Source organism: Schistocerca cancellata, chromosome 7 (genome assembly GCF_023864275.1).
Source record: "Schistocerca cancellata isolate TAMUIC-IGC-003103 chromosome 7, iqSchCanc2.1, whole genome shotgun sequence".
In the NCBI taxonomy this organism is placed as follows: domain Eukaryota; kingdom Metazoa; phylum Arthropoda; class Insecta; order Orthoptera; family Acrididae; genus Schistocerca; species Schistocerca cancellata.
In genome coordinates this window covers 370,939,351-370,964,630 of record NC_064632.1, presented here as the reverse complement: position 1 = coordinate 370,964,630, position 25,280 = coordinate 370,939,351, and the positions used below count along the sequence as shown (strand labels likewise).

The 25,280-nt window shown below is 47.1% G+C and overlaps 1 protein-coding gene across 1 annotated transcript in view; it reads right to left on the bottom strand.

Moving 5' to 3' along the window:
• The window catches only part of LOC126092046 (protein unc-80 homolog), a 1,190,994-nt gene extending 1,169,492 nt beyond the window's left edge, over positions 1–21,502 (bottom strand). The window contains exon 1 of the mRNA XM_049907452.1: positions 21,438–21,502. The gene's annotated coding sequence lies outside the window, so the exon portion shown is untranslated. The remainder of the gene's footprint in view (positions 1–21,437) is intronic.
• Between the last annotated feature and the right edge of the window lie 3,778 nt (positions 21,503–25,280).

Below are 25,280 nucleotides of genomic sequence, written 5' to 3'. Positions count from 1 at the left end.
TACCACGGGCCTATTCTAACCCCCGAATCCGCAGGGGGAGATACTTCTTTGTATACCTTCTCACAGTGCACTTTAACCGCGTGGTGCAGTTGCCCAGTGCAGTCCTAACGTTGCAAATGCACACAGATCACCGCACCAGTAGAGTGTGTCCACTGGAGTGAACTGCATGCATTTAGAGCCTCAGGACTGATTAAAATCGCCAAACGAGCGACAGTAAAAGCTATCCATTGCACCTGACCACTACACCACAGGGATAATTGACTGGTTGGTATTATTAGTCCTATATTATGGTAATAATAATAATTCCGTGTGGCTCAATGGCGTAGTGCACGTTTCGCAATTGGACACCACTTCAACGACTTCAGCGTCCTTAACTTACACCAGTAATCCACGCATGGAAGGGAACCTATTGTGTAAAGTGCCCATATTTCAGGTGCGTGCCTAATTCTGGATAGCTAAATATCTCCCTGGCTTGGTACTGCCATCCCTAGCTCGCTCCAACAACCAGTAGCGAAGGTCGTTCTGATATGCTGTTGAGAGTTTGGTGCCCGTGCTGTTAACGTTTTGTTCTCCACAGCTATTTTTGCATTCTGCTCAAGACAAAGATTTTCTACAAAGCTCAGTTGGAAGTCCTTCCTCGAGCCAGGTAAGATGTATTTCCAAAGTATTTCATATGAGACAGTAGTTTGAAGCGTGCTCTTTCTTAGCTAATTGATAAAAGTGTCGTCTACTGCTCACTTAAGGGTTATGTTGTGCCTAAATAGAAGTAATGGATGATCCCTAATACAAGGTATTGAAAGCTCGCACTATTTCGGGTACCCGAAATTTGGGATGAGTTTATACAAAGAGATGTTCTGAATTTTGTTTCGGATGTCATTTTTCCTGTGACAAAGACGTTGGGCCATAGATAGGTTGAGCATACTGCAGAGTCCCAACAATAGAAGTGGCTGCAAATGATTTAAAAAATGTGAGATCTATCCTTGTTACCCCCTGGTTTTTTCGTCTATGGATTTTACTCCTTAGGATTCTGCAGCATATGCTGAGAAGACCGCAGAAGCTACAGCAGGGCCTTTGTCGACTGCAGTTACTGACATCTAAATCTACGTCTACATCTACATCCATACTCCGCAAGCCACCTGGCGGTGTGTGGCGGAGGGTACCTTCAGTACCTCTATCGGTTCTCCCTTCTATTCCAGTCTCGTATTGTTCGTGGAAAGAAGGATTGTCGGTATGCCTCTGTGTGGGCTCTAATCTCTCTGATTTTATCCTCATGGTCTCTTCGCGAGATATACGTAGGAGGGAGCAATATACTGCTTGACTCATCGGTGAAGGTATGTTTTCGAAACTTTGACAAAAGCCCGTACCGAGCTACTGAGCGTCTCTCCTGCAGAGTCTTCCACGTCTTCCACTGGAGTTTATCATGACATGGAAGAAACAGTGGTTTCTACTTTTGAAAGCAGCTTGTGTCCTCTGCTTCCACCATCAACCCAAAACCAAGAGCAGATAAAGCGGCAGTATTGACACAGTCTCCCTTAGAAGGGTTGTGAAGTAGTCCCCAGCTAAAGGGAAAAAGAAAGCAAGTACCAATAGTACAGAGAAGAGACCACATTCAACGAAACCTATTCCAGGAGCTTCATGTGATGCATCTGATAGACCTTCAACATCTGGGGCTGCGAAATCGAAGCTCCTCGTAAAAAAGAACCAGATAGTCAGGAAATAGCATGATAATGATGAGGAACATTCCGATTCAAGCGATGTTGAAAGACTCATCAGCTGAATAAGAAGAGGGCTAGGAGTTCATTTACTGCAATTAACTGATACTTCTAAAGACACCTGAATGAAGTGCATCGGTTGCTTTCACTGGTGTTATGAGCGTTGTACAAGTGTCGAACATGAAACATTTTAAATGTGACATCTGTATCAAAAAGTACAAAGTCTGAAAATTTTTTTTGTAATGGGTGAAATCTTTGCAGAATAACCGACAATTATGCAACCCGCAGGACAGGACAGGTAGTTTGAATTGTGGAAAGGGGCCAAAATAAGTGGCTGTCAGTTATACTCGAACATACAGTTTTCCCCCTGCGGGTTCGGGGGTTAGAATAGGCCCGCGTTATTCCTGCCTGTCATAAGAGGCGACTAAAAGGAGTCTCACATGTTTCGGCCTTATGTGATGGTCCCCTCTCGGGTTTGACCTCCATCTTTCTAAATTATTCCGAAGAGCGAGCCAATTGGGGAAGGGCGCCTTACGTGGTGCACTGTATCCGTCGTGCATTGAGACCTTTAGCCGGCTTTTTCGTCGTTGCAATGGTGTCCCGCTCGTTTTCCATCTCTTGGGCGAGGATACGTCCCTGGGTGCGATTCCCACGCTGCACTCTGCAGTGTTTCTTTTAACTGCGACGACGACCTTGGACAGTTTTACACCTAAGATCCAGCACGGTAGCCAGTCCATTGTGGTGGGGCCGCCATGTACCCTCTTGGTTGTAGCCCCCTGACAACACAGGGATCGCTCTACTGATGCCTGCGCCGTTAACTCCCCACGTATGCCAAGGAGTAGATGCCCGTCTCCCTGGGGCATCAGGACTCCCGGCAATGGACATCCTGCCAGGTGGCTATTGCTGCGGCTGGGTGGCGCCCGTGGGGAGGGCCCTTGGTCGGAGTAGGTGGCATCAGGGCGGATGACCTGCAATGAAGCGTGGTACATCATCTCTCGCTGGCGGCCAGCCGCCAGCAGTCTCTAAGCGTTCTCGGGCTCAATTTAATGCTGAAAAGTACAATCCGAAAACGTTCCCCTCTCTGGCCACGCCGTGGGAGGAGCGTAAGTCTCAGGATGGAGGTAATAGTTATTCGCCCCGATTCTTAGTTTGTACGAGAGCTGATGGGGAGTCTTTTCTCTCCACAAAGCCTCAGTTCTTCGTCGAGCATTTAGAGGACAAGTTTGGGGAGGTGGAGGGCTTGTCAAAAATGCTCTCTGGATCGGTCCTGATCCAAACGGCATCCTCTGCCCAGTCACGACGGTTGCTTGCTTGTGACAAGTTGGGGGGATGTTGCTGTTACGATCACGCCGCATAAGAGTTTAAATATGGTTCAGGGAGTTATTTACCGTAAGGACCTTCTTTTGCAGTCTGATGACGAGCTGCGCGCCAACTTAGAGCGCAGGGGTGTACATTTCGTCCGGCGCGTTCATCGGGGTCCGAAGGAAAATCAGATAGCTACCGGTGCCTTCATCTTGGCCTTCGAGGGTGATACGTTACCGGAAAAGGTCAAGGTGATGGTCTACCGATGTGACGTCAGGCCCTATATTCCTCCCGCGATGTGGTGCTTCAAGTGCTGGAAGTTCGCCCATATGTCTTCCCGCTGCACTTCCAGCCTCACATGTCGAGATTGCGGACGCCCGTCTCATCCCGATACTCCATGTGCCCCGCCTTCCATCTGTGTCAACTGCGGGGAGCACCATTCACCTTGCTCACCTGACTGCAAAGTCTTTCAGAAAGAGCGCAAAATTATGGAATATAAGACCCTGGACCGGCTGACCTATACTGAGGCCAAAAGGAAATATGACAGACTCCATCCTGTGAGAATGACATCTTCTTATGCAGCTGCTACGACAACTGTGCTAGCCCCATCAGTTTCGAGACTTCCAGCCAGCTCGATAAGCAGTAAGACTCCTCCTGCCCCCTTGCCTGTGGGGGGGCTCTACCCAACCGGTTGCTCCTGCACCACCTACCTCAGGAGCAACCTCCTCCCACCCGTCGGGGACGTCCGTCCCCGCTTTTCAGCCAGAGAAGCGTCTAACTTCTTCGGCTACTCTCGCCCGTAAGAGTTCCCTTGGGACCCTCCCTTCCCAGGGTTCCACCAGCGGCTGGGCGTAGGGCTTCACGATCCGCCTCTGTCCCGGAGACTGAATCGGTGAAGCCTTCCCAGCCGGTGCAACCCAAGGTTCAGCGAGAGAAGTCCAAGAGAAAGACCTCTAAGGCCAAAGAACTTGCGGTGGCGCCAACCCCACCGCACCTTTCGCGCTCTGCGTCTGAGGATGCAGTCGAGATTCTAGCGTCCGCTGAGGACCTTGATCTCGCTGGTCCCTCAGACGCCATGGATGCCTCTCGTACGGGTACTGAATCGGTGGCAGTGAGTGAACAAGCGGCGTAAATTGCCTTCCCAGTCCTTTCACGCCTTTCTCAGCCATGGACAATATTATCCTCCAGTGGAACTGCGGCGGTTTTTACCACCATCTAGCTGAGCTCCAACAACTTATCAGCCTTCACCGTTTCTTCTGCATTGCTCTTCAGGAAACTTGGTTTCCAGCAATGCGAACCCCCGCCCTCTGTGGCTATCGGGGTTATTATAAGAACCGGGCAGCATATGAAAGGGTGTCGGGTGGCGTCTGCCTCTATGTCCTTCACACTCTGCACAGCGAGTCTGTCCCTCTCCACACACCTTTAGAGGCTGACGCTGTTCGGGTGTGGACGCCACAGGCTGTTACCGACTGCAGTCTTTACCTTCCACCGGATGGTGATGTCTCGCAGCATGTCTTGGCTGCGCTGATAGCCCAATTGCCGCCACCTTTCTTGCTATTGGGCGATTTCAACGCCCATAACCCTCTGTGGGGTGGGTCAGTGGCAACAGGTCGAGGCGCCATCGTTGAGCATTTATTGTCGCAGCTCGATCTCTCGATTTTAAATGATGGTGCCTTCACACACTTCAGTGTGGCGCATGGCACATACTCCGCCATTGACCTTTCAATATGTAGCCCTAGCCTCTTACAGTCTGTCCAATGGAGTGTGCATGACGACCTGTGTGATAGTGACCACTTTCCGATCTTTCTGTCACTACCACAGCGTCACTCTTCTGGGCGCCCTAGCAGATGGGCTATGAATAAGGCTGACTGGGACTTGTTCTCCTCCACTACCGCTCTTGAGTCTCTCTCTAATGACGACATTGATGCGGTGGTTCAATCGGTCACCACCGGCATCGTTACTGCCGCCGAATCTGCCATTCCCCGTTCTTCTGGGTCCCCTCGGCGGAAGGCTGTGCCTTGGTGGTCGCCTGAGATCGCTGAAGCGATTAAAGATCGCCGGCGGGCGCTCCAACGTCACAAGCGACATCCCTCCTTAGACCACCTTATCGCCTTCAAACGGCTGCGTGCGCGGGCCCGCCTCCTTATCCGCCAAGGCAAGAAGGAGTGCTGGGAGCGGTATGTGCCCACCATTGGCCTCCATGTCACTCCTTCGCAGGTCTGGGCCAAGATTCGACGCGTCTACGGCTATCGGACCCCTGCCAGCGTCCCTGCGCTCTCACTGAATGGAGCAGTTTGTACTGACTCCGACGTCATTGCCAATCGCTTAGCAGAGCATTTTGCTATGAGTTCCGCTTCTGCGAATTACCCCCAGGCCTTCCGCTCCATTAAAGAGCGGATGGAACGTCGGAGCCTTTCGTTTCGCACCAACCACCCAGAATCTTACAATGCTCCATTCAGTGAGTGGGAATTTCGCAATGCCCTAGCTGCTTGCCCTGATACCGCTCCTGGGCCAGATGGCATCCACTGTCAGATGCTGAAACACCTTTCAGTGGACTGCCAGCGGCGCCTTCTCGATCTTTACAACCGTCTTTGGGTCGAGGGGGTGTTTCCGTCGCAATGGCGGGAAGGCGTTGTCATCCCCGTTTTGAAACCTGGAAAGACCCCTCTGGAGGTGGACAGCTACCGCCCCATTAGCCTCACCAACGTTCTTTGTAAGCTTCTCGAACGGATGGTGAGCCGGGGCTTAAATTGGGCACTGGAGTCTCGGGGCCTTCTGGCTCCGTCTCAGGGTGGGTTCCGGAAAGGCCGCTCCGCCGCCGACAATCTGGTGAGCTTGGAGTCGGCCATCCGTACTGCCTTTGCCCGCCGTCAGCACCTGGTCGCTGTCTTTTTCGACATGCGGAAGGCGTACGATACGACATGGCGTCATCACATCCTTTCTACGCTTCACAGATGGAGTCTTCGGGGCCCTCTGCCGATCTTTATCCGCAATTTCCTGTCGTATCGTACCTTCCGCGTGCAAGTCGCAGCCTCCTATAGTTCCACCCATGTCCAGGAGAACGGTGTGCCACAGGGTTCTGTTTTAAGTGTCTGCCTGTTTTTAATAGCCATTAACGGGCTCGCTGCGGCCGTGGGAAATTCTGTCTCTGCTTCCCTGTATGCTGACGACTTCTGCCTTTATTACAGCTCTACTGGCATTGCAGCTGTTGAACGTCAGCTACAGGGCGCTATCCGTAAGGTGCAGTCATGGGCTGTAGCGCATGGGTTTCAGTTTTCGGCAGCCAAGACCCGCGTTATGCATTTCTGCCGGCGCCGAACAGTCCATCCTGAGCCGCGGCTTTATCTTGCCGACGAACTCCTTGCTGTGGTGGAGACCCACAGGTTTTTGGGGGTGGTTTCCGATGCCCGGTTGACTTGGCTGCCTCATATCCAGCAGCTTAAACAGACGTGTTGGCGGCATCTAAACGCTCTGAGATGCTTGAGCCACACCCGCTGGGGCGCCGACCGCTCTACCCTGTTGCGGCTCTACCAGGCGTTAATCCAGTCCCGTCTGGATTATGGGAGCCTGGCTTATGGCTCAGCATCCCCATCTGCGTTACGGGTGCTGGACCCAATTCTCCACAGCGGGATACGCCTTGCCACTGGTGCTTTCCACACCAGCCCTGTGGACAGCGTACTAGTGGAGGCAGGTGTACCTCCACTGCGGTTCCGGCGCCAACGTTTGCTGGCCGCTTATGCTGCCCATGTTCTAAGCTTGCCCGGGCATCCAAATTATCGTGTCCTGTTCCCGCAGTCAGTCGTCCATCTGCCAGACCGTCGGCCCCGGTCGGGTTGTCCGATCGCCGTACGCGTCAAGGAGCTTCTCTGTGGGCTTGGGTTTTTCCCTGTTCCACCTCCTTTCCGGGCGCCTCTGCGTACACCCCCGTGGTGTGTTCCTCGCCCTTGCCTTCGGCTCGACTTGGCACAGGGCTCGAAGGACTCGGTCCCTCCAGAGGCCTTCCGCCGCCGCTTTTATTCCATCCTGGCCACGTATCAGGGCTCTGGAATTGTTTACACCGACGGTTCGATGGTTGCTGGTCGTGTCGGGTATGCGCTAACTCTAGGGGACCATTCCGAACAACGGTCCTTGGCGGCTGGCTGCAGCGTTTACACTGCTGAGCTAGTCGCCATCTTTCGAGCCCTAGAGCATATCCGCTCCTGCTCAGGTGAGTCCTTCGTTATCTGTAGCGATTCCCTGAGCGGTTTACGAGCTCTCGACCAGTGTTTTCCTCGTTCTCGTCTGGTGATGGCTATCCATGAGTCCCTGCATACTCTTGCGCGTTGCGGCCGCTCTGTGGTCTTTGTGTGGACCCCCGGTCATGTCGGTATCCGGGGCAATGAACATGTTGACCGCCTGGCGAAAGAGGCCACGAGTAAACCATCTCTGGATGTTGGCCTCCCAGAGGCTGATTTGCGGGCAGTCCTCCGCCGAAAAGTTTTTGCGCTTTGGGACGCTGAATGGCGCAATCGGACTACACCCAATAAACTCCGTGCCATTAAGGAGACGACGACTGTGTGGCGGTCCTCCATGCGAGCCAACCGCAGGGACTCAGTCGTCCTTTGTCGGATCCGCATTGGCCACTCCCGGCTAACACACAGTTATTTACTGCGCCGGGAGGACCCTCCTGTATGTCGCTGCGGGGCGGCTTTGACGGTGGCCCACATTCTGTTGGCCTGCCCCCTTTTAGCTGTGGTCAGGCAGACATTTGCGCTGCCTGATACGCTCCCTGCCGTTTTATCTGATGACCCTGTTATGGCTGCCTTAGTTTTACGTTTTATTAGGGCAGGGAGTTTTTATTCTTTCATCTGAGTGTTTCTGTTTTATTTTATTTTTTGTGTTGATTCTGGCCTTTGGCCTATGATTTTAAACTGATCTTTTAATGTGTTTCTAAGTGGTTGGCTTTTCCTTTTTTATTTCTATGGTCGGCCAACCACTGTCACACTCTGTGTGGTTTTAGTTCGTTTTGTCTTGTCCTTGTCTCCGTTTGTCTTGTTCTGTATCGTCTGTGATCTATTCTGTTCCTCTTTTTTATTCTCTGTGGGTGTTCTTTGTATTTGGAAAAAGGGACCGATGACCGTAGCAGTCTGGTCCCTTTCATCCCCCAAACCAACCAACCAACCAACATACAGTTTTATTATTTGACCAAACATTACAAGAGCCAAGAATTAAAAAAAAACAGCATTAATTTACCGGCTGAATGCACCATACAATCTCATGCCTTAAGGGCAAGTCCACTTTAATTTAAAATTGGCTATAAGCCAATAACTTAAGACTCAAACCAAAATCAGGAATTTAAAAAGGCAGAAAGCCTTATCTTAAATCAGTTCTTTCAATTAGGCTGACGGCCCAACCAATCTTACACCTTAAGGGTAAAGCAAGCTTAATTTAAAAATCGGCTGGGAGCCATACAAATACAAACAACAAAAACAAATAAGAAAAGGCAGTTCACCCAACGGCGCTCAGAGGGTCGGCCTGGAATTCAAACACTGACGCTCGCTTAGGTGAGACAGGCAGTCGGCCCAACCATTCTCGATCTGACGACAACCCAACCGACGACAGCCAAAGGATCCACCGACAAGATAACTTCCGCTCCACCCGACCAGCACGGAACAGGGAGGTCAATGGAACAACGTAGAAGGTGTTGGCGCCCCCAACCAATTATACATTGAGCGGTCAAACTACGCACCGTGCTGGACAGCGACAACACGATGAGAAAAATGCACTGCCTGAATTTACGCCAACGACCAGGGCAGGTACCTGGAACGTTAACGGCCACAAGGCAGAAGATTCCGCTGGTGCACTTCAATTCAAAATAACCGAGTACAGATAAACTCCACCGGAGGGTGGCTAAAATTTGCCAACTTGGAAACACACGTTGTTGCTCGCAGGAATGTCCCAACAGCTGACAACGATATCCAAACGACACAATGTGAACAGTCGTGACTTGCTGGGAGATTAAGTCAAAACTCAACTATCGTGTCCAGGATCGGTGAGCCACGTACCACGTAGCAATGGGAACAGCACCACACGCTCCGAGGGCGTGGACGCTGCCAGCGGCATCGGCCAAACTACGCGCCGTGGAGTTTTCCTCATTGCTCCACGCCAACCGACCAACTGCCCGAACACAGCACAGACGGAAACTATAAGCTCCAGACCAAAGATAATACAAGGTGCTAATATCGATAGACACTGCTGCTGTCACTCGCGGAGAGAGAGGATAACAGCATAATCGCGATAACCGTGGGCGACCTAACACAGAATAGCAATGAAGGTCTATTCCAACGCAAAACATGAGCCAGCCACGGCCCATCTCCTTATTTCTGAAACAAACATCTGGTACAAATAAGGCTTTGTTAATAACTCATCAAACATCAGTGTTTATTTACAACCATAATTAGGAAACCAGAAAAAAACCGGAATCAGGAACCATATTTTCTGGGGGTAAAAATTATACGCTTTAGTTATTGGCACTGTTATTGCAGAGTGAGAAAATATTCATAAGATTTTTTTGCAGTGATAGTATTTAACTTCTCCCTAGTGATAGTACAGCACATTTTCCATAATTTAAAGACATCTTATGTACTGGTAACTTTAAATTTAAAAACGGTAACCGATATCAGGGTACTTTCTCTTTCCGTTTACCAATATTCACACACTGAATTCGGACCACGTGCCGCTCCCTGTGAATCTTCACGTAACTGAATAGTCAAGGCTAGGTTAGATGCAGACTGAAATACTACGTTTTCCGACCGCGATTCTATTCCACGACCTCCCGGTTTGTAATCAAGGGCTTAACCGCTAAACTACTAGATCCGATATTATTATGATAAAAAACGTATTTTATAATTTCGCAGTGGTGATGATGTCGTTTAGTCTTCTATACCAATTTTTTGACAGAAACTGGTATGAGATAAAGGCACTTCCATCAACAGCTCTTGATGTTGCATACGAATGTCTTTCTCTAAATACCGGATTTAGTAAGCGAGTACTATCAACAATATCAGGCACAACGATACCTACACTACCTTCCCTACAATTCTATGTCACTGTACTCTAACCAACATCATATACTGACGTGACATTACAACTGTATTACAGAAGACCTAATGGATAAGGAAGATGTAATTTTAAGATGACGTCAGGCACTGTTTGCTAGCACCAGTTTAGCTATCGATAAGCTATAAAAATTCTGACTGAGAAGTGAAACTGTGAGAATAGATAAACAACAGTTGTGCCAGCAGGAAACACGATACGTAGCTTAGTAGGAAGGGCCATTAAAGACGAAAACGACCAGTCGGTACAAAATATACACTCCTGGAAATGGAAAAAAGAACACATTGACACCGGTGTGTCAGACCCACCATACTTGCTCCGGACACTGCGAGAGGGCTGTACAAGCAATGATCACACGCACGGCACAGCGGACACACCAGGAACCGCGGTGTTGGCCGTCGAATGGCACTAGCTGCGCAGCATTTGTGCACCGCCGCCGTCAGTGTCAGCCAGTTTGCCATGGCATACGGAGCTCCATCGCAGTCTTTAACACTGGTAGCATGCCGCGACAGCGTGGACGTGAACCGTATGTGCAGTTGACGGACTTTGAGCGAGGGCGTATAGTGGGCATGCGGGAGGCCGGGTGGACGTACCGCCGAATTGCTCAACACGTGGGGCGTGAAGTCTCCACAGTACATCGATGTTGTCGCCAGTGGTCGGCGGAAGGTGCACGTGCCCGTCGACCTGGGACCGGACCGCAGCGACGCACGGATGCACGCCAAGACCGTAGGATCCTACGCAGTGCCGTAGGGGACCGCACCGCCACTTCCCAGCAAATTAGGGACACTGTTGCTCCTGGGGTATCGGCGAGGACCATTCGCAACCGTCTCCATGAAGCTGGGCTACGGTCCCGCACACCGTTAGGCCGTCTTCCGCTCACGCCCCAACATCGTGCAGCCCGCCTCCAGTGGTGTCGCGACAGGCGTGAATGGAGGGACGAATGGAGACGTGTCGTCTTCAGCGATGATAGTCGCTTCTGCCTTGGTGCCAATGATGGTCGTATGCGTGTTTGGCGCCGTGCAGGTGAGCGCCACAATCAGGACTGCATACGACCGAGGCACACAGGGCCAACACCCAGCATCATGGTGTGGGGAGCGATCTCCTACACTGGCCGTACACCACTGGTGATCGTCGAGGGGACACTGAATAGTGCACGGTACATCCAAACCGTCATCGAACCCATCGCTCTACCATTCCTAGACCGGCAAGGGAACTTGCTGTTCCAACAGGACAATGCACGTCCGCATGTATCCCGTGCCACCCAACGTGCTCTAGAAGGTGTAAGTCAACTACCCTGGCCAGCAAGATCTCCGGATCTGTCCCCCATTGAGCATGTTTGGGACTGGATGAAGCGTCGTCTCACGCGGTCTGCACGTCCAGCACGAACGCTGGTCCAACTGAGGCGCCAGGTGGAAATGGCATGGCAAGCCATTCCACAGGACTACATCCAGCATCTCTACGATCGTCTCCATGGGAGAATAGCAGCCTGCATTGCTGCGAAAGGTGGATATACACTGTACTAGTGCCGACATTGTGCATGCTCTGTTGCCTGTGTCTATGTGCCTGTGGTTCTGTCAGTGTGATCATGTGATGTATCTGAGCCCAGGAATGTGTCAATAAAGTTTCCCCTTCCTGGGACAATGAATTCACGGTGTTCTTATTTCAATTTCCAGGAGTGTATTTCGAATAAAGAGAGAAAAACAAGAAAACGAACTTCATAGACTAACAATCGTAAATAATTACGTCAAACTCAGACGACCGGTATTTTCCGACACCTCCAAGTCTAAACCGTTAAAGAAATTGACGTAAAATTTAATAAGACGAAACGGAACTGTTGAATAAGGGCGCTAAATTCAATATAGAGCTGGCACTAAATAAGAAGTGGTTGAAAGAAAGAAATGTATGGGTGAAAATACCAGCTGGCGCAGTGATCTGGACTACAATGAAACGAGCCATGTATGTTCAAAGTTCCTGCAGACAGTTAAAGACGAAAGGATGAAGCGATGAATAACAGCTACAATATTTAAAGATTTGAGGATGTACTGTTAGAATCAGTGATAGGTATGAACCGAAAAAGTAGTACCATTGTGATAGTAAACAGTAATACATTGACAAAACTTAATCAGTTTTCGCAGGAAACGGAATGAAAGAGTTTTTTAGTGAACCGACGAAATAATTCCAGTTAAGATTGATACACGAGTTTCAAAACGTATTTGTGTTCTACCATCAGAAGAGTAGAAGAGAAATGGCATGGTGATGAATCCAGACAGACCACAGTTAAAAATTCACTAGATAAAATATCCATTTATACCAGCAGTCAAACTCAAACAACATCGCAGCGTATAGTATACTCAACCAAATTCCCAGCGAAACACATATTTCTGAAATCAATCACTCGAGTGGCAATAGTGTGGCGCTAATCAACCAAGTAAGAGGAATAGCTATGGTCGACACGTCTCACTTCGTTTCTTTGTATGCTGAAAATATCTATTCAAATATTTCTAGGTTATCATTCCCTCAAGTAAAAACTGGTATCAGTCTAATAGAAAACTGAATTAATTTAATTGTTGCAACATAATTTTACTTGTAGAAAGAAACATTACATACAAGAAAATAAAATAATCACAGATTCTACTTATAGAATCTTCGAGAGATTCACTTAAATATCAGAATATGAGATTCGATAACCTTTTTTTAACGTATGCACGAAATCATGTACTATGCACATATGAGACGTAGATAGGATATTACAGCGAGAAGCTATTTTTCGTGGCTTGCTTCACAGGGCCGACGACGTCTTCATGAACGAGGAAGAAAGAAGTATGAAACGAAGTGCGCTGAGGTAGGCAGCCAAAAGAATAACTTTTAGATGGTTACTACCCTATATTACGGTGAAAGGTGGCGAATATTTTTAAACAGTACAAATTAAAATATACATGAAAAGGCTCCTATGAACAGTCTCAATTTGAATAAAATCCTCTTGGGTGTTATGTCACGCACTACGAAACACTAAAACAAATCTAATTCCACGTTCCGCCAGTTTTTCCACTGGTACCGCTGCAAAAACGGTTGTAACGTCGGCTTTATAGCTGTTTCATGTTTCATAACGACGCGATGTAACATCCAAAGAGTTATATTCAGAAGTTGAAATAATTTTAGGAATAAACACTATAGTGAGATATAAATTACGACACGTCCTAAAAAGAAGAAGTAAGTTCGAAAATTCTACGTGTTCAAAATTCACTTCTTCGTAGGTATGTTGTCAAATATATTGCAAACATAGAAAGAGCCTTTATAATTAGACATAAACATAAACCTAAAAATTCACTCTCAGGAGCAGTTGTGACAGGCTCTAAGAACCGTTGGCACAAATGTGTCATGAAGTCACAGCCAGCAGTTACCATCCCCTAAACAAGTGACGTCACAAAGGAAAGTAAATTCAGGCTCCCAATTCACTTTTCTCTTCTACCATTTTAATAAGCACATTTCCTTTGCTGCTTCCATCCCAGAGTCCAGTTTTTAAATTCTGATAATGGTGTTTTTCATTTTTCTTCTGTTTTCATTTTCCATGTAGCGGAGTGTGTTGTAGTTTGGTACACTTTTCAGACTTCTCCCTATAGCCAGATCTTGCACAGAAGTCCAGTATGTTTTCTTATTCCATTTTTAAATAACTGCTTTCATTTCTTATATGCTACAGTCTTTTTCTGAACTAAAAAAATTACTCCCGAATATTAAGGTTTTCCTAATTCTGAAAACATTCTATAACGTGCAACATGATTATATACCTAGGAAGAAATATTCAATCGAATTTAAAAGCGTTGCAATGGAGAATTTCTTGTCAACATTATGTTTAATCGTCTGTTTGTCACGATATTGCTTTAATAAACACTGGTGATCAATAAGTGAAGTTAAATTAAACAGAAGTATTATTACAGACCAGGTGCAAGTTAAATACATTGTAATATAGAAGGTATTGGAAACTGATACAACTTTTCATTTTCAAGACAGGTACATTTGTTAAAACTTTAAATAAACTCCATAGAGTTGCAAGTATCACGTGTTCCATGGTAAAAGACGTTCTTCTGTTTCAAGGTACACAATGATGTACGACCGACGAGTACGGTTTAACATTTCAACAAATTTCATATAAATAGTTCTAAAACTTGATACTCTGCATAAAATTCTGTACCCGAAGAATTAACAATATCAGTTACTGGATTGAAGTACCACCCAAAAACATTATGCGTTGCTAGGTGCACTACTCTATGGGTACAAACCTCTTCACCCCCCCCCCCCCCCCCCAAATTGGTCGAAGAAAGTTTCCCAACACGACAAAAGCGCGAAATGACTTCCTCACGTCCGCCACCGGTAGCTGAATGGTCAGCGTGACGGATTGTCAATCCTTTGGGCCCGGGTTCGATTCCCGACTGATTCGGGGAATTTTCTCCGCCCAGGGACTGGGTGTTGTGCTGTCCTCCTCCTCATCATCATCCCATTATCCTCTTCGACTGCGGGCCGCCGAACTGGCGTCAAATTGAAAGTCCGGCACCCGGCGAACGGCCTGCCCGACGGGGGTCCCTAGCCATACGATTAAATAAATAAAAAACCTCCTCACACGAGGATTTTCGCCAGGCACATCCCGTATTCAACTTGCAGTGAGAACATTTTCGTATTTCAGATGTTGTCCGCTATTTCAGCACTTAGATGCGCACTTTACTTCTACCACTCTCAATATTGCACCGTAGGTCGCTGTCTTACCCCCACCCCCTAGAGATGTAAATTCAGATATTTCCTTCCTTAATTCTTGACAATAAAAGATCATTACTCGAAGAGAAAGAAGCGAAAAGTGAAAAGCATCAATCTAAACTACATTTCTGTGGCTCAAACTCGAGACCTGGGACACAATTTCAATACGTGGAAGGAAAGACACAGTTGTTAGATTTCGTTTCTGTGGAACATTCGCCGTCCAGTATAACTTACTGGCGTCTACTGATCAAATACCCCTCGTATTTGAGAAGACACTACGTAAGATGGTGTCTTGCTTAGTTGCCAACGATGTAATTGTGTTGAAAGCCTTTCGAAAAACTTGGAGGACTGAATCTACCTGTTCAAAAATGGTTCAAATGGCTCTGAGCACTATGCGACTTAACTGCTGGGGTCATCAGTCGCCTAGAACTTAGAACTAGTTAAACCTAACTAACCTAAGGACATCACACACATCCATGCCCGAGGCAGGATTCGAACCTACGAACGTAGCGGTCACGCGGTTCTAGACTGAAGCGCCTTTAACCGCACGGCCACACCGGCCGGCAATCTACCTGTTCACGTGCATCTTCTGTTCCCTAGATGTCGTGTACGAATGGAGCAAGCTGTGTTTTACACGAGTCGTTTTGCCCATGTGAAGTGCGTCTTACACCACCAGTGCCAAGACAGTGTGTTTCCACTGAAGTGACGGGTGGCGCATAGGTAAACTAGTAGCTCACGTTCCTCCTTGTGAACTCTTGGTCCATGTTTCCTTGTTGAGGAATGTGTGGACAACTAGTAGTGGTCTCCTACTTTGTGGTACAATATGACTCGCCATCGCAATTCCTTCTCGATGGGCACTTTGATGCTGCCAAATGGTTATTGGAGTATTCGTTTTGTAAAACCAAGTTACATTTTTTTTTCTTGGTTTTGTTTCAAGATACTTCTTACTGCACCGTACTCCACCCCGTCTTCAGGCCACTAGTAGCCTACTGGGACCATCCGACCGCCGTGTCATCCTCAGAGGAGGATGGGGACAGGAGGGGCGCGGGGTCAGCACACTGCTCTCCCGGTCGTAATGATGGTAATCTTGACCGAAGCCGCTACTATTCGGTCGAGTAGCTCCTCAATTGGCATCACGAGGCTGAGTGCACCCTGAAAAAAGGCAACAGCGCATGGCGGCCTGGATGGTCACCCATCCAAGTGCCGACCACGCCCGACAGCGATTAACTTCGGTGGTCTCACGGGAATCGGTGTATGCACTGCGGCAAGGCCGTTGTCTTCTTACTGCACCGACATCTTCTAAGGAAAATGTGTCCTATGAGATGTCTACTAACGTTACCTGGGTGGTGATTTATCTCCACAGATGGACAGGGAAGTTTTGTAAGACATTTATTGCTCACTTTATACACTCATTAATTAGCAGATATAATTTATTATTACAGAGCGAGGTGGCGCACATGGGACTCGCACTCGGGAGGACGGCGGTTCAAACTCGCGACCGGCCACCCTCATTTAGGTTTCCAGTGATCTCTCAAATCGCTTCAGGCAAATGTCGGGATGGTTCCTTTTAAAGGGCACGGCCGACTTCGTACTCGTCCCTAATCCGATGGAACCGATGACCTCGCTGTTTGATCTCCTCTCGCGAATCAACCAATTAATTATTACAATGGCAGACTTCCCGCAGATGACAAGGCTGTCTACAAAGATATTTTTCCTACATAAGTGTTACTCTTAATTAGATCTTGACCAAAAATCAGCATAATATGAAGACATGAAGGTAACTCTTAATGAAGAGACACGTAATGTTCCGTAATCACAAAAGATACAGGTTAATGAGACAGCTCTAGTTAGTCATATCACACAGATACCTAGGAGCAATTATGTTCGGAAATATGAGATGGAACTGAACTCCAATATGGCACTATTGGAGTTGGTCTGCTCTTGCACTGATACGACCTTGGAAGGTGACTTAAACAGCCAGTTACAGGGGTTGTACAGTTTAACATGGACTACAAATCACAGTGAAACTTGGAATTTTATACGTTACGAAGAGAGGAGGCGTAGTGGTAGCACACCTTACGGCCACCCAGACTTACGTCAGGTTTCCCGTAATTTCCCTAAATCGCTCCAGGAAAATGCTTGTGTGGTTCCTTTGTAAAGGGCATGGCCAATTTTCTTCTCCCATCCTTTCGTAATCTGAGCTTGTGTTCCGTCTATAACGACCGCGCTGCAGACGAGATTTTAATCTTCCTTCCAAGGAAACGAAATTAATGTCGTCTGTGCCTCAAGGAAGTGAAATATGGCCTCCAACGTTCTAAATACATATAAACAAATTATTAGATAGGATATGCAGTGCAACAAGTTTGTGCGCTGACGAAAATATGTAGAGAAAAATTTCGTCCTTGGAAGATCGTAAGAATTGTAGAAGGACTTCGGCAGTGTTTCCCCTTGCTATACTGAATGTTTTTATCTTCTTTTCTTCAGAGTTTTCAGTGACTTGTATGAGCTCCGCTCTTCTCGAGTTTTTGACAAATGAATTTTCTTCAACACAGTTAGTGCAGTAGACACTGTATTTGACAGTGTATGTACATATGTCTGAAGGAACAGACACTGCTGACGATTTACATTCGTGTTAAATTGTGAAATGTATTCACAAACAGCGAATATAATATTACATTGAATACAGACACATGAAAGCTTGTGGCAGACCGCTACGCTAAACCTGATTTCCCACTTCGCGAGTAGTCGCCTTAACATCTTCGGCTATCCGTGTACTTCTCCCCATCCGATTTAAACTGCCATGTGTCACAGTCTCTACATCCCATAGTGTTCGCAGACCGTTTGTGGGATTACCGCATAGGGAGAGAAAATGTTTTCCTCATCAGTTTTCCGGTCCGGGAGGCGTGCTTGGATAACCGAAGTGGTTAAGGTGACCGCTCGCGATAAACGGGGAATCCGTTTCGAATCACGGTCCTCCTCAAGGTTTCGTGTGTCTGTAGTAAACCAAACAGCTCCTACAACACCTTATTTACAATTTACGAATACATTTCATAGTATTTTATTTAACTTTACGGTCGGATGCCCTCCCTATCGCCTAGTCGTCGGATACCTAAGGGAGGGAAGCCATGTGCGTCACCTGTCCGTGAATTACGCAGACTTCGTTCTGTGTGTGATCGTAATTCATCTGTTAGCGCAATCTGCTTCCTGAGGTAGAAGGTGGGGACCAGCCCATTATTTGCCTGAACGAGCGTGACGAACCGCCTAAAACACCCTCAGGGTGACCAGTGCATCAGTCACGGTCGTTAATCCGCAGCCCGGATTCGATCCGGATCTGGCTAACCTACCTGTCTCGCAAACTAGCACACTGAGCGTTACGTGTATACGAGCAGGACGTTGTCATGAATGTCAGTTCTGTTTAAATGTGATAAACGCAAGCTAACGCTTACAACTAAGGTAAAGACCTCGATAGTGTCTGATTACAAGCTTAGTGCTAAACATCTTGATCACATCGCATCGCGTGTGTACCAGGTGTTTATAATTAGATTGCAGCTATTCACAGAGATAATTATCGTATGGCAGCGAAACGTGGCGGATACACTAATGCTTTAATATGGAGCCGTTTTACGCTGGAAAAACTTAGTTCCAATTTTGGCTACCAGGTGCAAATCTCGCGCTGTACAGTATCTCGATGGCGTCTCCGGTGCTCATATCGAACAAATTCTGTAAGTGATCGTTGATAATAAACTCAATATTATATCTTTCTCACTTGTTTGACCTTTTCTGCCCACATCCCATTCATAATCTGTTATATATGGAAACGTTTCTATACGTCTTTGTCCGCAGCTCGTGGTCGTGCGGTAGCGTTCTCGCTTCCCACGACCGGGTTCCCGGGTTCGATTCCCGGCGGGGTCAGGGATTTTCTCTGCCTCGTGATGGCTGGGTGTTGTGTGATGTCCTTAGGTTAGTTAGGTTTAAGTAGTTCTAAGTTCTAGGGGACTGATGACCATCGATGTTAAGTCCCATAGTGCTCAGAGCCATATATACGTCTTTCTTGCATTCACAGGGCCAGATTTGCACTTGGTGGCCAACATTGGAACAATTTTTTTTTCAGCGTAAATCTGTTCCGCATTAACGCATTAGAATATCTATCAAGTTTCGCCGCCAAACCATAATTGCAGCTCATAATGGACCTCTGTCAGTAAGTACACTTCAATTATAACCACCCAGTATTTAGAAGTAATGCTGGAAAACGCAATGCACCTGTAAAGGAAATTGGAGACAAGACGCTAGTGAGAGCAGTGTTTGGAGTCCACATAAAGTAGGCATGACAGATATCGAACGTACTGCGAGACGCCTTGACTGGACCGAAACAGGTGCAGCCCCTACAATAGTGTAACAGAAGTGCCGGCCGGTGTGGCCGTCAGCTTCTAGGCGCTTAAGTCTGGAACCGCGTGACCGCTACGGTCGCAGGTTCGAATCCAGCCTCGGGCATGGATGTGTGTGATGTCCTTAGGTTTGTTAGGTTTAAGTAGTTCTAAGTTCTAGGGGACTGATGATCATAGTGCTCAGAGCCATTTTGTAACAGAAGTTCTCGGGGATGTGAATAGGAATCCTTGGAAGAAAGAGAACGTAGTACTCGCGAAACTCTGTTGGGTAAATTTGGAGAACGTATATTCGAAGAAAGTGTGTGACTGTTAGAATGCCATCACAGTTCGCAAGGAATTACCGAATGTCATTCTAAACATTTGAGAGATTGTAGAGGATAAAATTTCGAACCTTTTTTATATTAAGAAGCCACACCCGGAAATTGTGAAATAAAGTTTCTGCAGCCACCACTAGGCTGTTGAAAATCTACGCACAAACTATACGGGAGGTAAGATTTTAAATGAACATCTGAGCTGGAATTCTCGGAGATCTACCTTATTGGGCCCCACACCTTATCGGGTCACTTATGAGGTACATGATATTTGAACTTTATGGAGAATGTCTTGCCTGAACTAGTGGAGCAGGTGGCCTTGCAACTATTCGGTAGTTTTAGATATCGGAATGGTGGTGCTGCAGCACCCTTTGATCGTCGATGTGTGGCATGTCTCACAGACAGTTTCAGGCAGCGAGTAATTGGAAAACGGTTCCCAGTCCCTTGGCCTGTACACTTCCCTGACCTCGCTCCTTCTGACTTTTTTCCGGTGGAGTTATGTGAAGTCCCCTGTGTTCTCAGTTCCGGTGGGAACAGTACATGAGCTTATTGACCTCATCATTACAGCGCTTGATACCACCGAAGGGGGCGCAGAATCTTACGGAGAATGAAACAAAACATGGTTCGTTGTTGCACAATATAACATTTTTGCCTCTTACAAGTCGATGGTAGGCAAAGTCAATTGCCAAGCGCCGTAACACTACGTGAAAGAGTCTGGGCGGAGCTGTGAACTAAGCGTTGTATCCTACCGGCTGGGTGGGTCCCCGTCGCCATGAGTTGAGTCTCAGCAAAACATTACCGATTCGTGATACAAGATATTCCTGACAAGTATCTTACAAAGGCTTTCAGCGTGCCGTATATTCGCGTTCGCGTCAACAGCACCAATCACCCACTGGACTGCAGTAAGAGTTGTGTATGTTAACCGTGGTTATAGCGTGTGATCTCTGATGGCTTAACAGTAACTAGAAGTGTGAGACGAAAGTAGTGTCTGCCTCATATTGTATCTAAACAGAATATATAATCAAACATATTAGCATTGGTTATTGCAAAATCCTTTATCGTTGTGTGAACACTGTCGAGCAGCCGCACTCTAATTAGAAAGGACTCCCTAACTAACTAAATCCGATCAGTATTTAAATAGTAGGATACGGTCACATCAAAATTAAAGCTAGCTGCTATTTCGGTTAATAACAAATGAGATCATATTAATCGAGAGTAGTTCATGTTGGCGACCGAGACAGGGCTATTGCAATTTCCGGTGAAGAAGACTACAGAACACAATACATTATCTAGCTGCCATTTTTTATCTTAGCCAGGTTTGAAATGACAGCTATAATTTTCGGATGAATAGTAATGATTCGGCTCGACAATGTTTCATAGTGAAGCCACTGATTCGGTTTCCAGTATTTGATTCTATTTTTCTGTGAATAAACGTTTTCCAAACAACAGTATCCTGGTGTTTCGTGTACTCTATCGAATGCGTAGGAAGTGCATAGTGCTGTAGAATATTTCAGATTTCCGTCCATATGTTCCTTATTGCATTATCTTCTGCAATGTCCCAGATTTTTTTAACAGTAACAGTGTGTATATCAAGAAGGTACCATGGAATTAAGACAGGAGGGACTGGGGGCGAAAAAATTGCCATATAGACAGTCATTATTCCCTGGCTCAGTACGAGAATGAATTATGAAGGAAAATCGATAATGTTGGTTCCGTGTACCCATCGCGGAGTACTGTACAGTGGCATGCGAAGTATGTGTGTGCAAGTAGTAGTAGTCAGAGAATAGGAGTAGAAACATTTTGTTTCGACAATATGGCACGGTTAGCGCAGGTGTCACGTTCCAGGTGGCAGGCACCGGTCAGCTTACGTAAGTGCGACGGCGTACCTCTGTGGGCTGGCAGTGGGCCGCCGAAGAAGGCGCCGCGGCGCTGTGGTCCCCCGCCGGATGCTGGGCCGCTGCCCGAGCGACTGACGGGGCTCGGCCGGCGCCGCCGACGGCGACCGCATCGATCTCCCGGCGGGGTGGGGGTCGGGGGGGGGGGGGGAGATAGGCGGGGTGGCCGTGGCGCCTGGACCACCGGCGCCGACCTTCTGCGCATGCGCCGCCCCAGGCTCCGGCGCCACTGTCGTCAGCCTCTCGTGCCAGATTCAAAAGCCTGTCATCCAAGCGAACGTTTCTTCTGTCTTGACTACGTTCGATGTACTGTTTGTTCCACAGGTAAACAGCTAAGAAATGGCTCTGAGCACTATGGGACTCAACATCTTAGGTCATAATTCCCCTAGAACTTAGAACTACTTAAACCTAACTAACCTAAGGACATCACACACACCCATGCCCGAGGCAGGATTCGAACCTGCGACCGTAGCAGTCCCGCGGTTCCGGACTGCAGCGCCACAACCGCTAGACCACCGCGGCCGGCGGCTAAGAAATCCACAAGGATAAAGAACATGTTATGTGCGAGAGCTAGCTCATAGCCTTTTTCTGCTTTATTTTATTTTATTTTTTTTATTTATAAACTAACTTCATTAACATTCTACACGTTTATTCTTCATGTCTACATATTTGTTTCATAACATACTCACCCTGGCGACGAACACAATTCTTCCAACGAGAGACCAGTTTGTTGATACTGTCACTGTAGAATGTTTGGCTTTGTTGACGGAGCCAAAACCTCACCTCTCCTTGCGCCGCTTTATCGTTATCAAACTTAAATCCTCAACAGTATTCTTTACGTTCTGGAAACAGGTTAAAACCGGATCGGCCCAAGTCGATACTTATGGAGCATGATTGATGAGAATGAAACCAAGGTGTCAGTTTGTTGTTGCGCTTATGCGTGCTCTGACCTTGTCAGGCTCAAGGAGAGGTTGCGGTTAAAAATTCTGTTACAGTATACTGTTTCTCGCGAACCGACTTTTTTCAAGTTGCACACAGCCACGTTACACGCCAAAATTCGGAGCCCTTTAGCAGCAAAGGGATAAAGCTGGAAAGTTAACCATGTAATACGGTAGGTGAGGTGAAACTGGGGTGACCAAAGTCATGGAATACCTCCTAATGTCGTGTCAGATCTCCTTTCGCCCAGCAGACTGCAGCAATTCGACAAGGCATCGACTCAACAATTCGTTAGAAATCCCTTTCAGAAATATTGAGCCTTGGTGCCACTGTAGCCATCTGTATTTGTGAAAGTATTGCCGGCGCAGGATTTTGTGCACGGACTGACCTCTCGATTATGTCTCATAAATGTTCAGAAATGGTTCAAATGACTCTGAGCAGAATGTGACTTAACATCTGAGGTCATCAGTCCCCTAGATCTTAGAACTACTTAAACCTAACTAACCTAAGGACATCACACACATTCATGCCCGAGGCAGGATTCGAACCTGCGACCGTAGCGGTCGTGCGGTGCGCCTAGAACCGCTCGGCCACTCAGGTCGGCCATAAATGTTCGATGGTATTCATGTCGGACGATATGGCTTATCATATCATTCATTCAATCAATGTTCTCCAAACCAGTCGCGAACAGTTGTGGCCCGGTGACGTGGCACATTGTCATCCATAAAAATTCCATCGTTGTTTGGGAACGTTAAGTCCATGGATTACTGCAAATGGTCTCCAAGTAGCCGAAATAACTATTTTCAGTGAGTGACCGGTTTAGCTGGGCCAGCGGATCCAGTCCATTCCATGTAAACACAACCCACACCATTGTGGAGCCACCACAACCTAGCAAAGTGCCTTGATGACAACTGCAGAGTCGGCCGCTGTAACCGAGAGGTTCTAGGCACTTCAGTACAGAGCCGCACTGCTGCTACGGTCGCAGATTCGAATCCTGCCTCGGGCATGGATGTGTGCGATGTTTTTAGGTTAATTAGGTTTAAGTAGTTCTCTGGGGACTGATGACCTGAGATGTTAAGTCCCATAGTGTTTACAGCCATTTGAGATCAGTTCCAAAGAGTGTGGCTCATACAGGAAAAACAGGCAGACCAGTGTGCAACAGACGTACATAGCTCTGGAGAGGCTGGCAGCTCTAGAGAACGGTCTCCACCTTTGCGCAGCACTGTCTAGACATGAGACGTAGTTATGTAGTATATGTAAAAATACTGCAATCTGGGCACAGTGGACAGAAACTAGTAGAGGTCAAGAAAATACTAGAGATCATAAGGCACTACAAGAAACATCCTGGACAGCTAGTGAATGAAGATACAGACTTCAGTTAAGCACCACTTCTTGATACTGATAAACCTGACCGATTACACATACAAATTTTGTCAAATTGTGACCCACTATAAATCGATGTGGCAGTTGTTTATTTTAATGTTCAATAATTACGAAAATATTATTTTGTGTGTTTAGAATTAGTAATTAACTTATTTGCCTGTTTTAAATTACAGTGCTTGACAAAGAAAAAAAAGTAAAGCTCCTACAAGGGTGAAAAAGAAAAACAAAACAAAATGAAACTTCACGGGTTGAGAGGGTATGTGATCTTATTACAACGATTGGAAAATACAGTCTAATTTACAAAGAACTTGACAGTGTGAGACCACATATCTACACCAAGAAGCAGAGAAAGTAGCAGAACTGTCAAATATCGTGACTAATGTCTGAAGTGCTGGAGGGAATTGACACCATGACTCCTGCAATGCTGTTCATAAATCCGTAAGAGTACGAGGGGGCGGAGATCCCTTCTGAACAGCACGTTGCAAGGTGTCTCAGATATGCTCAAAAATGTTCATGTCTATGAAGTTTGGTGGCCAGCGGAAATATTTAAACTCAGGAAAGTGTTTCTGGAGCCACTCCGTAGCAATTCTGGACGTGTGGGGTGTCGCATTGTCCTGCTGGAATTGCCCAAGTCCGTCGGAAAGCACAATGGACATGAATGAATGCAGGTGATCAGACAGGATGCTTACGTTCATGTCACCTGTCAACTGCAGAAGTCCCACACCATTACAGAGTCTCCGCCAGCTTGAAAAGTTCCCCCCCCCCCCCCTCGCCCTTCCCCTGCTGGCATGCAAGGTCCAATGTTTCATGAGGTTGCCTCCATAACTGTACACGTCCTTCCACTCGATACAACTTTAAACGAGACTCGTCCGACCAGACAACATGTTTCCAGATGTCAACAGACCAATGTCGGTGCTCTGCTCAGGCGAGGCGTAAAGCTATGTGCCGTGCAGTCATCAAGGGTACACGAGTGGGCTTTCAGCTACGAAGCCCATACCGATGATGTTTCGTTGAATAGTTCGCACGCTGACACTTGTTGATGGCAACGTGACAGAAGTGCAATCCTTCCGCAAATTGCTGCAGATTTCAATTTTCGGCCTTGTACAAGTGTCAACGAAACATCATCGATATGAGCTTTCCGAGCCTAAGGCCCACACTTTTTAGCTGGCTAAACTTAAGGCTTCAGTTTGACACTTTCTCGGTCCCACAATGAATAACTTGTTCTAGCTTCTATGTTTTTTCCTAAGAAGATATTTACTCATCCTTCGCCAAAAAAGGTTCGAATACGGCATACACAGTTTTAACATGTCTAGCAGTTACATAAACTGTAGCTAAACTTTAGACATGCCTCAAATAGTGAATGCGTGAACGTTCACTTCCGCTGGATTCATATCTGTAACGTCGCATCGTCAGATATGCTGCAAGCTTTTTCTCTGTTGACAATTTCTTCACGACAAGGGTCTGACATTTTTGGAGGACTTTCACGGAAGAAATTTTTCTCTGTGTGTGCAGTGG